Source organism: Capsicum annuum, chromosome 3 (genome assembly GCF_002878395.1).
Source record: "Capsicum annuum cultivar UCD-10X-F1 chromosome 3, UCD10Xv1.1, whole genome shotgun sequence".
NCBI lineage: Eukaryota > Viridiplantae > Streptophyta > Magnoliopsida > Solanales > Solanaceae > Capsicum > Capsicum annuum.
The window spans coordinates 29,453,690-29,467,029 of record NC_061113.1 but is presented as its reverse complement, the minus strand read 5'-3'; the positions used below and the strand labels follow the sequence as shown (position 1 = coordinate 29,467,029).

At 36.0% G+C, this 13,340-nt stretch overlaps 1 pseudogene; it reads right to left on the bottom strand.

Moving 5' to 3' along the window:
• Positions 1-2,475: 2,475 nt before the first annotated feature.
• Positions 2,476-4,861, bottom strand: LOC124896621 (annotated as a pseudogene).
• Between the last annotated feature and the right edge of the window lie 8,479 nt (positions 4,862-13,340).

Genomic DNA, 13,340 nt, shown 5'->3' with positions numbered 1-13,340 from the left:
AGCCTTCATCATCAAGTGGAATGTCTTCTTTTAGTAGAGGTGGCTCCACACACAACAGGTGAAATCCATGCTCTTCTTCCAATGGATTTAATGAGAAACTTCTTCCTCTCATTTTGACTTTAAATAGGTCTTGTCCAGATGCTTCCTTGATCAAGCAGTATTTATCTTTGAAATACAATTTGAAACCTTTGTCTAATAGCTGACCAATACTTAATAAGTTTTGGTCCAAATCGGGTACATAAAGAACATCAGAAATTGTTTTAGTGACTGATTGTGTTTCAATTGTAATTGTTCGCATTCCTTTTGCTGAAATATAACCACCATGGCCGATTTTAACTTTTGTACTTTAGTAGGCCTCAAATCTTTAAAAAGATCTTTATCTCAAGTCCTATGATTTGTGCATCCGCTATTAATCAGCCACGACTCGCTTTATACACCGCTTGTTAAACATGATGCGACAAAGAGTTGATCTTCTTCCTGTTCATCAATAACTCGAGCCTCTGCATCTTGCTGTTGAGTTTTGTTCTTACAGATGATTGTTTCATGCCCAAGCTGATTGGACTTAGTGCACTTAGCATCAGGCCTTTCCCAACACTTGAAAGATGCATGTCTGAGCTTGCCGCAATGCTTACAAGGAAGGTAGTTTTCTTTAAAACCACTTGTTTTGTTTTTGTTGTTGTGCACTGCACCTTCTTCATCAGTTGTTTAGTACTTCTTGTTCTTCTTCTTTTTCATAGAACACCCATCATCGTGATACTTGGCTAGTAAGGCACGTTCGATAGCTCCTCCTTGTTTCATAACATGTCATTGCTCTTGCGCTTGAAAAACACTTAAGAGCTCTGCAAATGTAATCTTAGACAAGTCCTTAGTATTTTCTAAGGTTGTTATGGTACCCTTAAATATTTCAGGTACCGTTACTAGGATTTTTTCAATGATCCTTGAATCATTGAAAGTGGAACCCAACAATCTGATGTGATTTGCTAAATTAAGAAGTCTATTAGAGTACTCCTTTATGGTTTCACTTTCTTTCATCCTTTGCAGCTCAAACTCACGTACCAGATTCATCACTTGCATCCCTCGAATCTTTTCATCTCCTTCATACTCAGTCTTGAGATAATCTCATACCTCTTTCGCTGATTGCAGAGACATGATATGAGTCAAGATATTAGATGAAACTACAGTAAATAAGCATGTCATTGCCTTTGATTTCCTCGTTTTCCTCTCCTTGTGAGTTTTAATCTGCGCCACTGTGGGATTATCTAGCAAGGGAGCTATCTCGTATTCATCTTCAACAGCTTCCCAGAGATCTAAAGCTTGCAGATATATTCGCATTCTAACTGCCCAGATTTGATAACTTTCTCTGTCGAAAGTTGGTGGTGCCATTGAAGAAAAATTTATTTCTCCGTTAATGGTATCCACTGGATCAGATTGATGCAAACACTCACAGGTCCCTTAAGATTAAAACTCTGATACCAATTATTGGTTTAAAATTGCTAAAGGGAAATAATAGGAATTCAGTTGTCAAAAGTTGTCCACAAAAACTGAGATGGAGTTTGAAGAAGAGAATATACAGAGAGGTTGATTATTTTCTTGTAAAATCCATCTGTATTGATCATCAAATTAGCAACTTAAATAGTTGCTATTACAACTAAAAATAGGACAAAGAAACAACTTATTTCTACCAAAATTAAAATAACTAATTAGTTTCCTACCAAAGATAGGACTCCTAATTTAATTAGGATTGTACGTAAAAAAACTGCAGGAGAAAAAAAAATAGCTGCATTCTTAAAGAAACTTTCAAAGGATTAAAAGTAAGTTACAAAAACATACTAGTGTAGTCCCATAGGTGGAGTTTGGGGAGGGTAGAGTGAATACATTACCTTACCCCTACTTCATGGAGGTAGAGAGGTTATTTCTGAAAGACCCTCGATTCAGTAACACATATCAAAGCAGTTTTATAGAAAAGAAGTAAAATACCAAAGTAAAGTAGATATAGCAAATAATAGAGAAATTATTATATAGAATTCAGAAAAAGGAACAATAACAACAGCAAAATAATGCGACAACTGAAGCAAAGAAACAATTGACAGTGGCAGAAATGGAAGAGTAAGAAACTATGAGACTACTACTAATGTTATTGGTATGCAATGAGAAACCTATACGAGAAACTATGAGACTACTACTAATGTTATTGGTATGCAATGAGAAACCTATACGATGCACCAAGACTATCCTGCAGTAAAGCGAGGCAACACTCAACTACCTACCTTAATCCTCGACCTTCACGTCCTCCTATCTAAGGTCATGTCCTCGGTAAGCTGAAAAAGTTACATGTCTTGTCTAATCACTGCTCCCCAACTTTTTCATCATACTTCTACCTCTCCTTAAATACACCACTATCACCCTCTCACACCTCCTCACTGGGGCAATTGTGAATTTCCTCTTCACATGCCCTAACCATCTTAGTATCGTTTCTTTTTTCTTTTTGTCCATCACGGAAGTCACTCTCTCTTGTCCCGTATATTTTCATTGCTAATCTTATTACAATATTACTCATACTATGCTCATGCATCCACCTTGGCACTCTCATTTCCACAACTTTCATCTTCTGAATATGAGAGATTTTAACTGACCAACACTTTATTCCATACAGCATATCGGCCTAACCACCACTCTGCAGAACTTGCCTTTAAATTTTGGTAGTACATTCTTATTGCACAAAACTCCGGAGGCGAGCCTTTATTTCATCCACCCCGCATCAATCCAATGTATGACATCATCATCGATCTCACCATTTCATTGGATTAAAGATCCAAGATATTTGAAACTTCCTCTCTTGGGAATGGCCTGAGTAAAGCCTCACTTCCACACAAAGGATTAAAGGTTAGTTGAATGCAATATCACTGGAACTGTTCCCTCCTTCCACCAAATGAAATAAAAAAGAAACTCAAATAGAACGAGGAGCTTCAAGCAATTTAAACCAACGTCTAGATAACAACACTTTCCAACAAAACAAGAAATAAATAGTGATGAGATTCAACTTGGGATAAACAACATTGACTTGGCAAGCATTGTAGATTCATACGTAAAATCTCTACTCCTGTGTCCATAGTAAAGTCCCTGAGATCTTCTTCGAGTGAGGTGGGATTGTCCTTGGCATATACTTGATTATAATGGTTCAGACCTATGAAGTCTAGTGAACCCTTAACTAGCTCTGACTCACTTTTGGAGAACCTAGGAAGTCTTGACCCGACATTTTTCTTCATTATTTGAGGATAGTCTCCAAATATCAGGGGTTTAATAAACTTGCAATGAATAAAGAACATTAAATCTTGAAACCAACCTAGCAATTAAAAGTAATCATAAAACAAAAGAATATGAAAGTTGACAATGTAGTTTGACTTAAAGGGATATCTATCTTGGCGAAGAAAATATACGAGAGCATATGCAACTCACCAACCAATATAAAAATCGTAGATTCGTTTGACTGCAATTACATCAGCCGTTGAGTTTGTGTAAGGAAGATACCCAGAACCATAGACACTAATTCCCACGAAACCCTGCTGAACGGACTGCGATAGAACATGTCATTCCAATTGTAAACCACTTCTCTTTAAATATATTACAAATCTTCATAACCCTCTTAGTACTAGAGAATATGATTATTTGTTTATTCTGATTTTCTCAGCTGAGAAAAAATTAAAGTTAACATCAATATTATGTATAACAAATTTCAACATGATACCTTGTGTTTCCTCTAGTATAGTCTAACTGCAGAAGAATGTGCAAGAAGCATATCATGACCTACAATGTAAACCTCAGTTGACGAATTACCACCAGTACAATTGGATCTAAATGGTGTAGAACAGTGGTTTGGGGGTATCAGTCCATTATCATAACCGCCAAAGGAAAGTATGTTCGCCTCATTTATGGTAGTCCAATGCAAAACTTTGTCCCCAAATTCCTTGAAGCACACATCAGCAAATGTTGTAAAGTCCTTCCTGAACAATTCTTTTGCAGTCAAATCATGTTGTTTCATGGTTATATAACTTAAATTTGGCATATAAATAACTAGAAATTAATACACACTATCTTTCTGCGAAGCCATCCCACATTTTCATCTTCAAGTGCTTGAGGTAGGTCACAGTGATATAATGTGACATGTGGTTGTATCCTTAAACAATGACAAATATCAAAAGATGATGTGAGGCTAGAACTTCAATCAGTGACCAAACATTGTGTTATTAGCAATAGCCTTAAAGAGATTGTTTAGTAAATGCTACTTGTGTGCAATATGTTTGTTTCTAACCATGGGCCATGGCTGATAAGTTCATCAATGAGATTGTTGTAATATTGTAACCCCTTTGGATTGACAGGTCCTCTTCCATCTGGATAGAGAGTGGCATCGATGTGTGAGAACTTTTGGTACAAGTATGAATAGTTGTGGAGAAGTTAGAATCACAGAAAAGCTTACTAAGAATCAGCCTTGACCATGATATCGAAAATCTATATGCTTCAAAGCCAATGTCCACCATGAGTTGTACATCTTCCTGGTACCAATTAACTAACATGATCAAACAAAATTCTCATTCCAGATAGCTTGGAAATTCTATAGAAAATTGTTGAACGGGAACAAAAGAGGACTCTTCTTGAAGATCCTTATACAAAATTTCTTATAAGGAAATAGTGTGCTTAATAGTGAAAGTAAATGAAAATCTGTTAATATAAGAACAGAATTCAATTCAGCACAGAGTAACCTAAAGAATCAAGAAATGAAAGATGAGTTTTAACTTAACTTTTATTGTATATGCAGGACAAGAATGCTAAGTAGAATTATCATTTAATAATGAATTATCAAGAATCACTCTGTGTCTATAATTTTGCATCTGTATTAATTTTTCTACAGAACACCTTATCATTTAATAATGAAAAATCAGACATGTTTATCATGTTTGTAAGATTATTGATCCCTTCTGTTAAAACTTCTAGTCCTACAATGCCATTTGAAAGACTGTATAGAACTTGTATTTGTGGTACGTATCACAAGCAATGTCTCCGGTGGCTCCATCATAAAAACCTGGACAATAATTCACATGAATAGCTTCAAACAGAGACAATAAATCTCTATAACACCAAAACAAAATATAGGCAGGAAAGATAGCTTGACAAAAGGAAGGTGATAAAAGGAAGGTGATAACAGTATAAAAGTATAAGCACCATCACAGCAACCCAAAAGGTATAATTCACATAAGCAAGTGTTTTCAGTGACATTACACGAATATCCAATAAACTTTAGAAGGTTGATATTCCTATCATGTAGGCTGCTGATACAAGAAAGACAAGAGAGCATGAAACAAACACCAAAATCAGTCCACAAGTTCAAAGAGCCGAGGAACCTTTGATGACCACACTCAGATTCACAAACAAGAACAACAATACATGAGATAGGGGCATGTTTCAACACCTAAACAACCACCACAAACTAATATTATCAACACAAGATGAAGGACAAGAGGAACAATAACAAGATTATAATAATTCTCACGGGTTCCACAAGCAAGACAAACAACGGTTACAAGATTACAATGAACAAAAGGATAGATAGATAGACTACATGAAAGAATAATCTTAAGAACCCAAGAACATATTCCACTCTTGGACCCTTAACACTACTCACAACAATTCACCTATCCCTTATGTTGGTATAAGAGGACCTCGATCTCCCAAGCATCGAACGTTTCCAAGCTTGAATACAACAAGAGTGATTCCACACTCAAGTCGAAAACCCTAGTTACATTATTTTGGCTAAGAGGCCTTTCTCACCAAAGAGAGTGTTTCAATGTTACAACTTTCAATAATCTTCAAAAACTAAGTAGTAAATGACCTAACATATTCTATTTATAGTAGGTTACAAAAATAGTATGAAATGTCCAAAACACCCCTTACCCTTAGTCAATTGCTTCACTTTAGGTGCCCTTGGTGTGTAGAATATGGGCTGGTTTGGAGCCTTTTTAGGCCCTCCTTTGCATTTTATTTGCAAACATCAAGTCTCGGTTCCAACATACAGCCTCATAAGTCCATCTACGTGATCGTACTTATATCATCCTCCCCTTCTTGAAAAGGATTCGACCTCAAATCCATACCTTGCAAAATCAAGAGAAGACAAAAAAGCACACATCCTCATGACATAAGGGTTAGGGTTAGCAAAATAACACATCAATATGCCATACCGGGGGGAACAAATTTGAAGTATATCCACGGCTCCTTTGTATTAAACATGGAATGACTAGTACAAATGTTACAACGGAAGCAGATCGGATAAACATCAAAACAAAATAAGCCTAAATCGAGAATAATCCTCTCCCATCCTAAGTTGGCACCGGGATCAAATGGTAGCCGTAACCAAGGGCTTAGGTCTCGGCCAATCCTACTTTCCCCTATGGTGTCGTCCTCAAAATTAGGCATACCCTCTATATACTATGGAAAATATCATGAGCACAAAGAGGATAGAGAAAGGTATCACACAAGTCAACTCCAACCAGGGTGTCCTCATGTAAGTACTTACTAATTTCAAGTTCATCGTCATTAGTCAAGATAGGAAATACACGAAAAGGGAGTAGATAGCATTTCTAGGCATGTAACTCTTTTTTTTTCATGAGAATAGTCCCTACATAGACATAAACTATCATGGGCAGCAAAGGGATCACACTTAAGAAATAAAAAACAAAGGTCGAGACTACTCCTACCATACTCTAAGATGGCACCGGAGTCAAATGGAAGAAGTAACCATGGGCATGGATTTCGGTCATACTCCATTTCAAAAGGGTAACCCATGCTTAGCTTCACACCATCATGGGCAGCCAAGGGGTTACGACCAAAACCATTTTCACAAGTACAATTACAATTAGGGTTTCCTATACTTTCAAACAAATCAAGGTCATCTTCACCTGATTGATTATTTTGCACGCCCTCACTAGTTGGTGGTAACCCGTATACCAACATAGAATCACCTTGGTTTTCACAAGGGTCCACTAGTGTGTGAGTACTCTTGTTAATTGGTAATGGAACCTTGTTCAAGTTATAAGGTCTAGCACTAGATGGACATAAATCATTCTTACAAGAAAAATCAATTTCATCATTTAAAGGATCAACTAGTGTTTGCATACTTACAACAAGAGTGTGGTATTCACATGACCTAACATCACTAAGAGTATCACCATAGGGAGACTTAAACACCTCTGTTCTAGGTAAATCCGTAACTACATCCAATTGGCCACTACTGGCCACATCACAACATTCTAAGCTTATAGGAGTGTAGGGGATAACGGTTTTACCTCGTAGCTCACACGAACTATGGACTTCCTCTTGATGTGTGTCCGGGAATTCCATTTGCTCCCTTTGACCTGCCATATGATCCAACCTTTTATTTGTCATAGCTAGGTCTTGGAACATAGTGTCAAGGTAGGACAAAATGAAATTGGTGACATTGTTGTCCATGTGTTGAGAGGTTAAAGCCGTGGGTTCCCTTGTAATTGTACCTATAAAGAAAAAAAAAGAACAAGCCTACAAAACAAAACACAAGTTAGTTCGAAACAACCTCACCACACTCTCACACACTTGATTGTCTCATACTTGGTTTCATAAGTGTTGTAAGTCGGCTTGTACTTCACGAGTGATTGAGGGTTGAGTATTCTCTTGCCCGAAATAGATTTTCATTTGAGTTGACTCAAAGAAAATTTATTTACGGACTTGAACCAACAAGATAAAACGAATTCACAAAATAGAAAAGCACACAACAAATGCTAAACATGAATGAACGAACACAAAGACTAACTAACAATCTAGTAGATGAGTACTAGTTTTCCAATTAGTATTGGAACCAACGAAATTGAAACTAAGGAACAACAAACGAAAACTACGAAATCTGAAATTTGAGCCAAAATTTGATGCAAGAACTGTAACTTAATGAAGTGGCAGCCACGTATTGGTTGCGGTTTTTCTAACGAATTGTTATTCTCAAATGTTCATGTCTTGGTCAAAAATTTAATTTGGATTGGTGGAATTTTGTTTTAGGAGGAAAAAAATAAGACTTAGAGCCTTTTTCAATTTTCAATTTTCAATACTTGACTTTTTCTTGTACTTCTCTTTAAAACATGGTTCCTTAAATTATGAAAAAGTGTTGGAAAGTGGTTGAGACTTGATTGATAGGTCTTGGTTGGTTGTAGTGCCTTTCAAGACTAACAAATAATACACCTTTTTCCTTCAACTTTTTGGATTTAGCATTCACTTTATCTTCAACAATATATGAAGATGGTGATGAACATCAAAAACAACAAAAACAACACCAAGAACTACAACAATAATCTCCAAGAACACCAATAATTTTTCACACAGCCAACCCCACAACAACAATGTCTCACATGGCCAAGACTACAATACTTCAACAAAATATTCTTAGTCCACAAATTTATAACAACATTCACTTCCAAGATTAAGAACAACAATTTCAACGTCCACAACAATCAAAAATGTCACCAATACACGGCTAAAGATGAAGCCACAACAACAATGCCAACACAATCGGTCAAGTTATGTTCACAATAACAAGATCAACATTTCAAGCTCAAATTTAGATTTAGACTCGAGAGTGTTAGATATGAAGAAAACTAATACTAGAAATAAAAAAACAAGTAAAAATCTCGACCAAGACATAACAATAACACAATTTTTGGCCAAGAACACAAACACGGACAGATTTGATTCTTTTTTATTTTTCAGTTTTCTAACACTTTTTTTTTATTTTTCTAATAAGCAAGCCCAAGATTGATCTTGTAGGAACAATATAAATCCATTCTTTGATACCAAATGATACAAAAAAGACAAGGGAGCACAAAACAAACACCAAAATCAGTCCACAAGTTCAAAGAGCCGAGGACCATTTTGATGACCACACTCGGATTCACAAACAAGGACAATAATACATGAGATAGGGGTGTTCTTCAACACCTAAATAGCCACTAAAAACTAATATTATCAACACAGGATGAATAACACGAAGAGCAATAACAATATTAAAACAATACCCACGGGCTCCACAAGCAAGACACACAACGGTTACAAGATTACAATAAACAAAAGGATAGATAGATAGACTACATGAAGGAATAATCTTAAGAACCCAAGAACATATTCCAATCTTAGACCCTTAACACTACTCACAACAATTCACCTATCTCTTACGTTGGTACAAGTGGGACCTTAATCTCCCAAGCATCCAATATTTCCAAGCTTGAATCCAACACAAGTAATTCCACACTCAAGTCGAAAACCTTAGTTACATTGTTTTGGCCAAGAGGCCTTTCTCACAAGAAAGAGTGTTTCAATGTTACAACTTTCAATAATCTTCAAAAACTAAGTAGTAAATGACCTAACATATTCTATTTGTAGTAGGTTACAAAATAGTGTGAAATGTCCAAAAGAACCCTTAGTAAATTGCTTCACTTTAGGCGCCCTAGGTGTGTAGAATGTGGGCTGTTTTGGAGCCTTTTTACTCCCTCATTTGCACTTCATTTGCACACACCAAGTCTTGGGTCCAACATACGCCCTTATAAGTCCATCTACGTGATCGTACTTGTATCAACTGCGGATTGTATGATGTAAATGTCTCTTAGGGGAAAAAAGAGTCCAGTTGAAACAATTTTACGTTGACACTACATGGAGGAATTTCACACCAAAGAGAACAGAATAGCATGAGCAGAAGTATGTCAAATGCTAGGGAATAATTGGCAAAAGAGGCACCTTCCAAAACTAATTTGCCAAATGCCCACTTAATTTTTTTTTATTTACTTTTAGATTTAGGGTGTAAAAAGTGGGGAAAAGTGAAAAAAGTGGGGCCCACACATGGGCCAAGGGACCAATTCATCATTTTTACTACTTTACAACTTTAATATAATACACCTAACACCCTCCACTTATTCCAATATAAAAAAAAATCCTCTCTCTCTCTCCTCTTAAATTCTCAACTCCCACTTTTGAAACTTCTTCTCCCAAAAATGTCATTTTTGTTTCGTCTTCTTCTCTAGCTACTAAGGTGTCATTGTTACTTCACAAGGTTAATTAAAATCAATTTTGATCATTTCTAGATCTATTTAAATGGTTTTCTTTGCTAATCAATTCATAGTGATGTAGGAAATTTATTTTTTTTCAAATTTGATTGATTAAGTAGTAAAAAAAATGAGAATTTTATAGGCAACGAGTTTTATTTTGAAGCAATGGTTGAGGTTTTATGCGGCCTTTTTGACAGATTTCTTCATTGATCATGGTATTGAATTTTGAAACTTTTGTTTAGGTGTTTTGGTTTAGTCGTAGTCTTCTTAGCAATGAAGTGTTGAATGGTGGAATAATGGCTATTTGAAGAGTTATTTTGAAATTTTGATTTGAACAGTGACCTATTTCTGTCCGTAGACCCGCGGTCTATCCGTAGACCCGTGGTCTATGAAATGAGAATGCCCTAGATTGAAATCAATTTTCAGACGTATAAAATTCTTTTAAAACATGATTGCAGAAATAGTGAAAATTGAAATATTAATAGCTAATTAGTTTGATTAGGTGCACTAGTTTGATTTCTAGCTATTGTTGTGTTTTGACACTGCATGTTGGATTTTGGTTCAGTTATTGTATGTTTGTGTAGTGAACTGTTTAATGGTTGGGGGTTTCTTAATTTTTGTGGGGGTTTTCATTTGAGCATTAAATTATTTCTGTTGATAGACTTGTGGTCTATGAACTGAAAATGGGAGATTTTTTCTATAGGTGTAGATTGTGTTGAAAATAGCTAAAAAAACCCATCATTCCTAAATTCAAAGATGGTACTACTTCTGATTCTGCTGGTATCATTAGAAAAAGAAAAACTGAAGCAGTTGAAAATGTCTCAAAAAGAAAGAAAATTCAAGAGGCAGTGTCCGAATCAAATTCAGAGTTAAAGGAGATAAGCAACTACGTTGAGTCTAGTGAAGATGTCTCCAAGAACAGAGTCAGTGGTGACAGTGAAGAGAGCAAGGAAAGTGGAAGAAATAGTGATAATGGGGATAATGATCCCTTGTTCGTGCCATATCTTTCAAGATGCATTTTTGTGGAGCGGTATGACCTTCGAACGATAATTGGCGAGGTGGGATCTTTCTCAGTAAAGATATCAATCAGATCAAGAATGGCTGTTTATAGAGAATTTAAGCAAGTTCTTATCAACCTAGAATTGAAGAAAAGATTCAAGCGATCCTGTTTTGGACAACTGAGAAACTTGTTGTAATATCTCAAGTTCAATGGGCAGTTGGTCCATTATTTGTTGTTGCGATATGTCAAGAATGATAAGATGCATCATGAGATATGGTTTTGCGTTAACAACAAGCCTGCCTATTTTGGCTTGAAAGAGTTTTGTTTGATCAAGGGCTGAACTGCTCATATACCCCCACTGAATAAAAAATGAAGAAGGTGTTAGAAAAGAGGGTCAATTTTTGTTTTAAGGTGACCAAAAAAAAACATCACGACAGCCAACTTATTACACCTGATCAGAGGAAATAAGCTAAATGAGGACCAAAAGTTCAAGTGTTGTCTACTGTGGTTCTTGCATACCATATTGCTTGCAAAAGATTTGACGAAGGTTGTTGACACAAAATTAATTCGAGTGATTGATTCTTTGAGTTTCTTTGAGAAGTATCCATGGGGGAAAGAGACATTTCAACTGACCATGGAATATCTAAAGAAGAAAAGTGACCTGAAGAAGTAGAAGGAAGTATCTGATGAGAAGCAGAAGGCATCTTATGCTCTATTCAGATTTTCCTAGGCATTCATGGTATCTACCACCCTTTAGTGAGTTTATCATAAATTCTCATTTTATTTATACTCTTTCATAGACTCTGAGTTATTTTTTCACTACTATACTGCTTACAGATTTGAATCTATGAGGCCTTTCCTCATCTTAGAGAATTTGCTGGAAAATCAATTGATGAGCCCTTTCCCATTCCCCGCATCCTCAGATGGGACACTATAAAAAGTGACAAGATAATTGAAGGTGATCCATTGAAGTATAAGGGAAAATTTACCGTGGTATGAACTTATTTTCTATTATGCAATAATAATACCGTTGTATCGAATGTTATGTAATAGTTAATTGATATTTTATAGAACATGTACCCGTACATCATCCATACTATTCGTGAGATGAAAATGGATTGTATGATTACGTTTGATCCATATATGGACGAGGTAAAGAATAACGTCCTTGATGGCTTGAAGAAAGAGTTAGAAGGGGTGATTATCCTTACTTCAAATGAAGACAGTGATGATGATAGGGATTTGGGTGGTAACCCCATTGGAGTACGCATTGGTGTTGATGATTCTCTAAAAACCTCCAAAGATGTAGTGGGAACCCCATCCCCTAGGGATCTTCATAAGCATGTTGTTGCGCTCGAGAAAACGGTTTTGGATATTGTTGTCTATATTAGAGAGAAAAGAACGAAGAAAAAGGAAAAAGATGAGCTATAACACGAGCAAGGCAACTTCATTCAATAATTGATGTTGTTAAGGAATTTTTAGCTTTAAATATCAGTAACACTTTGTAATATGATGATATGGTGCATATGGACCTTCTTGAATCGGAGAGGAACAAAGAAGGAAAAAAAGGAGCAAAATGGATGAGTTGGCCTCTATTGTGGTAGAAGAGGAAAAAGAAGAAGAAAAAAAGATAAAGAAGAAGAAATGGAAGAAGATAAGAGCTAAGAAGAAGGTGGAAAAGTAGCAGTTACAGAAGCAGAAGAAGAGGAAGAAGCGGCAGCAGATGAACAAGAAGGCGAGGAAAAAGAAAAGGCTGATGAAGAAAAAGTTGACAAAGAAGAAGTTGAGAAAGAAGTAGCAGGTGAAGAAAAAGAAGAAGTTGAGGAAGAAACAGCTGCTACAGGTGAAGAAAGAGAAGAAGTTGTGGAAAAAAGGAAATTGAAGAAGCACCAGCTGCTGTAGATGCTGAAAAAGAAGGAAAATAAGGTGAGAATGAAGAAGCAGCTGCATTTGTTGAGAAAAAAGGAGATGAAGCTGATCAAAAAGATGTGGTCATGGACATTATTGATGAAATCAACAGTAACATTTGTGTTTATGAGGAACTTAGGGAAAAAGGCATTTGAATCCTAAGTCATTTAATGTGTTGTTGAAGGATGAATTGTTAGGATATGATTATTTTTTTTATTTCACAAATATGAAGGTTGAAGGATCTGGTGGTAGGATATGACAATTATTCTTTTATTTTACGAAACTTGTTATGATTCTGCACTGAATCTGTTTCTATCAAACTAATT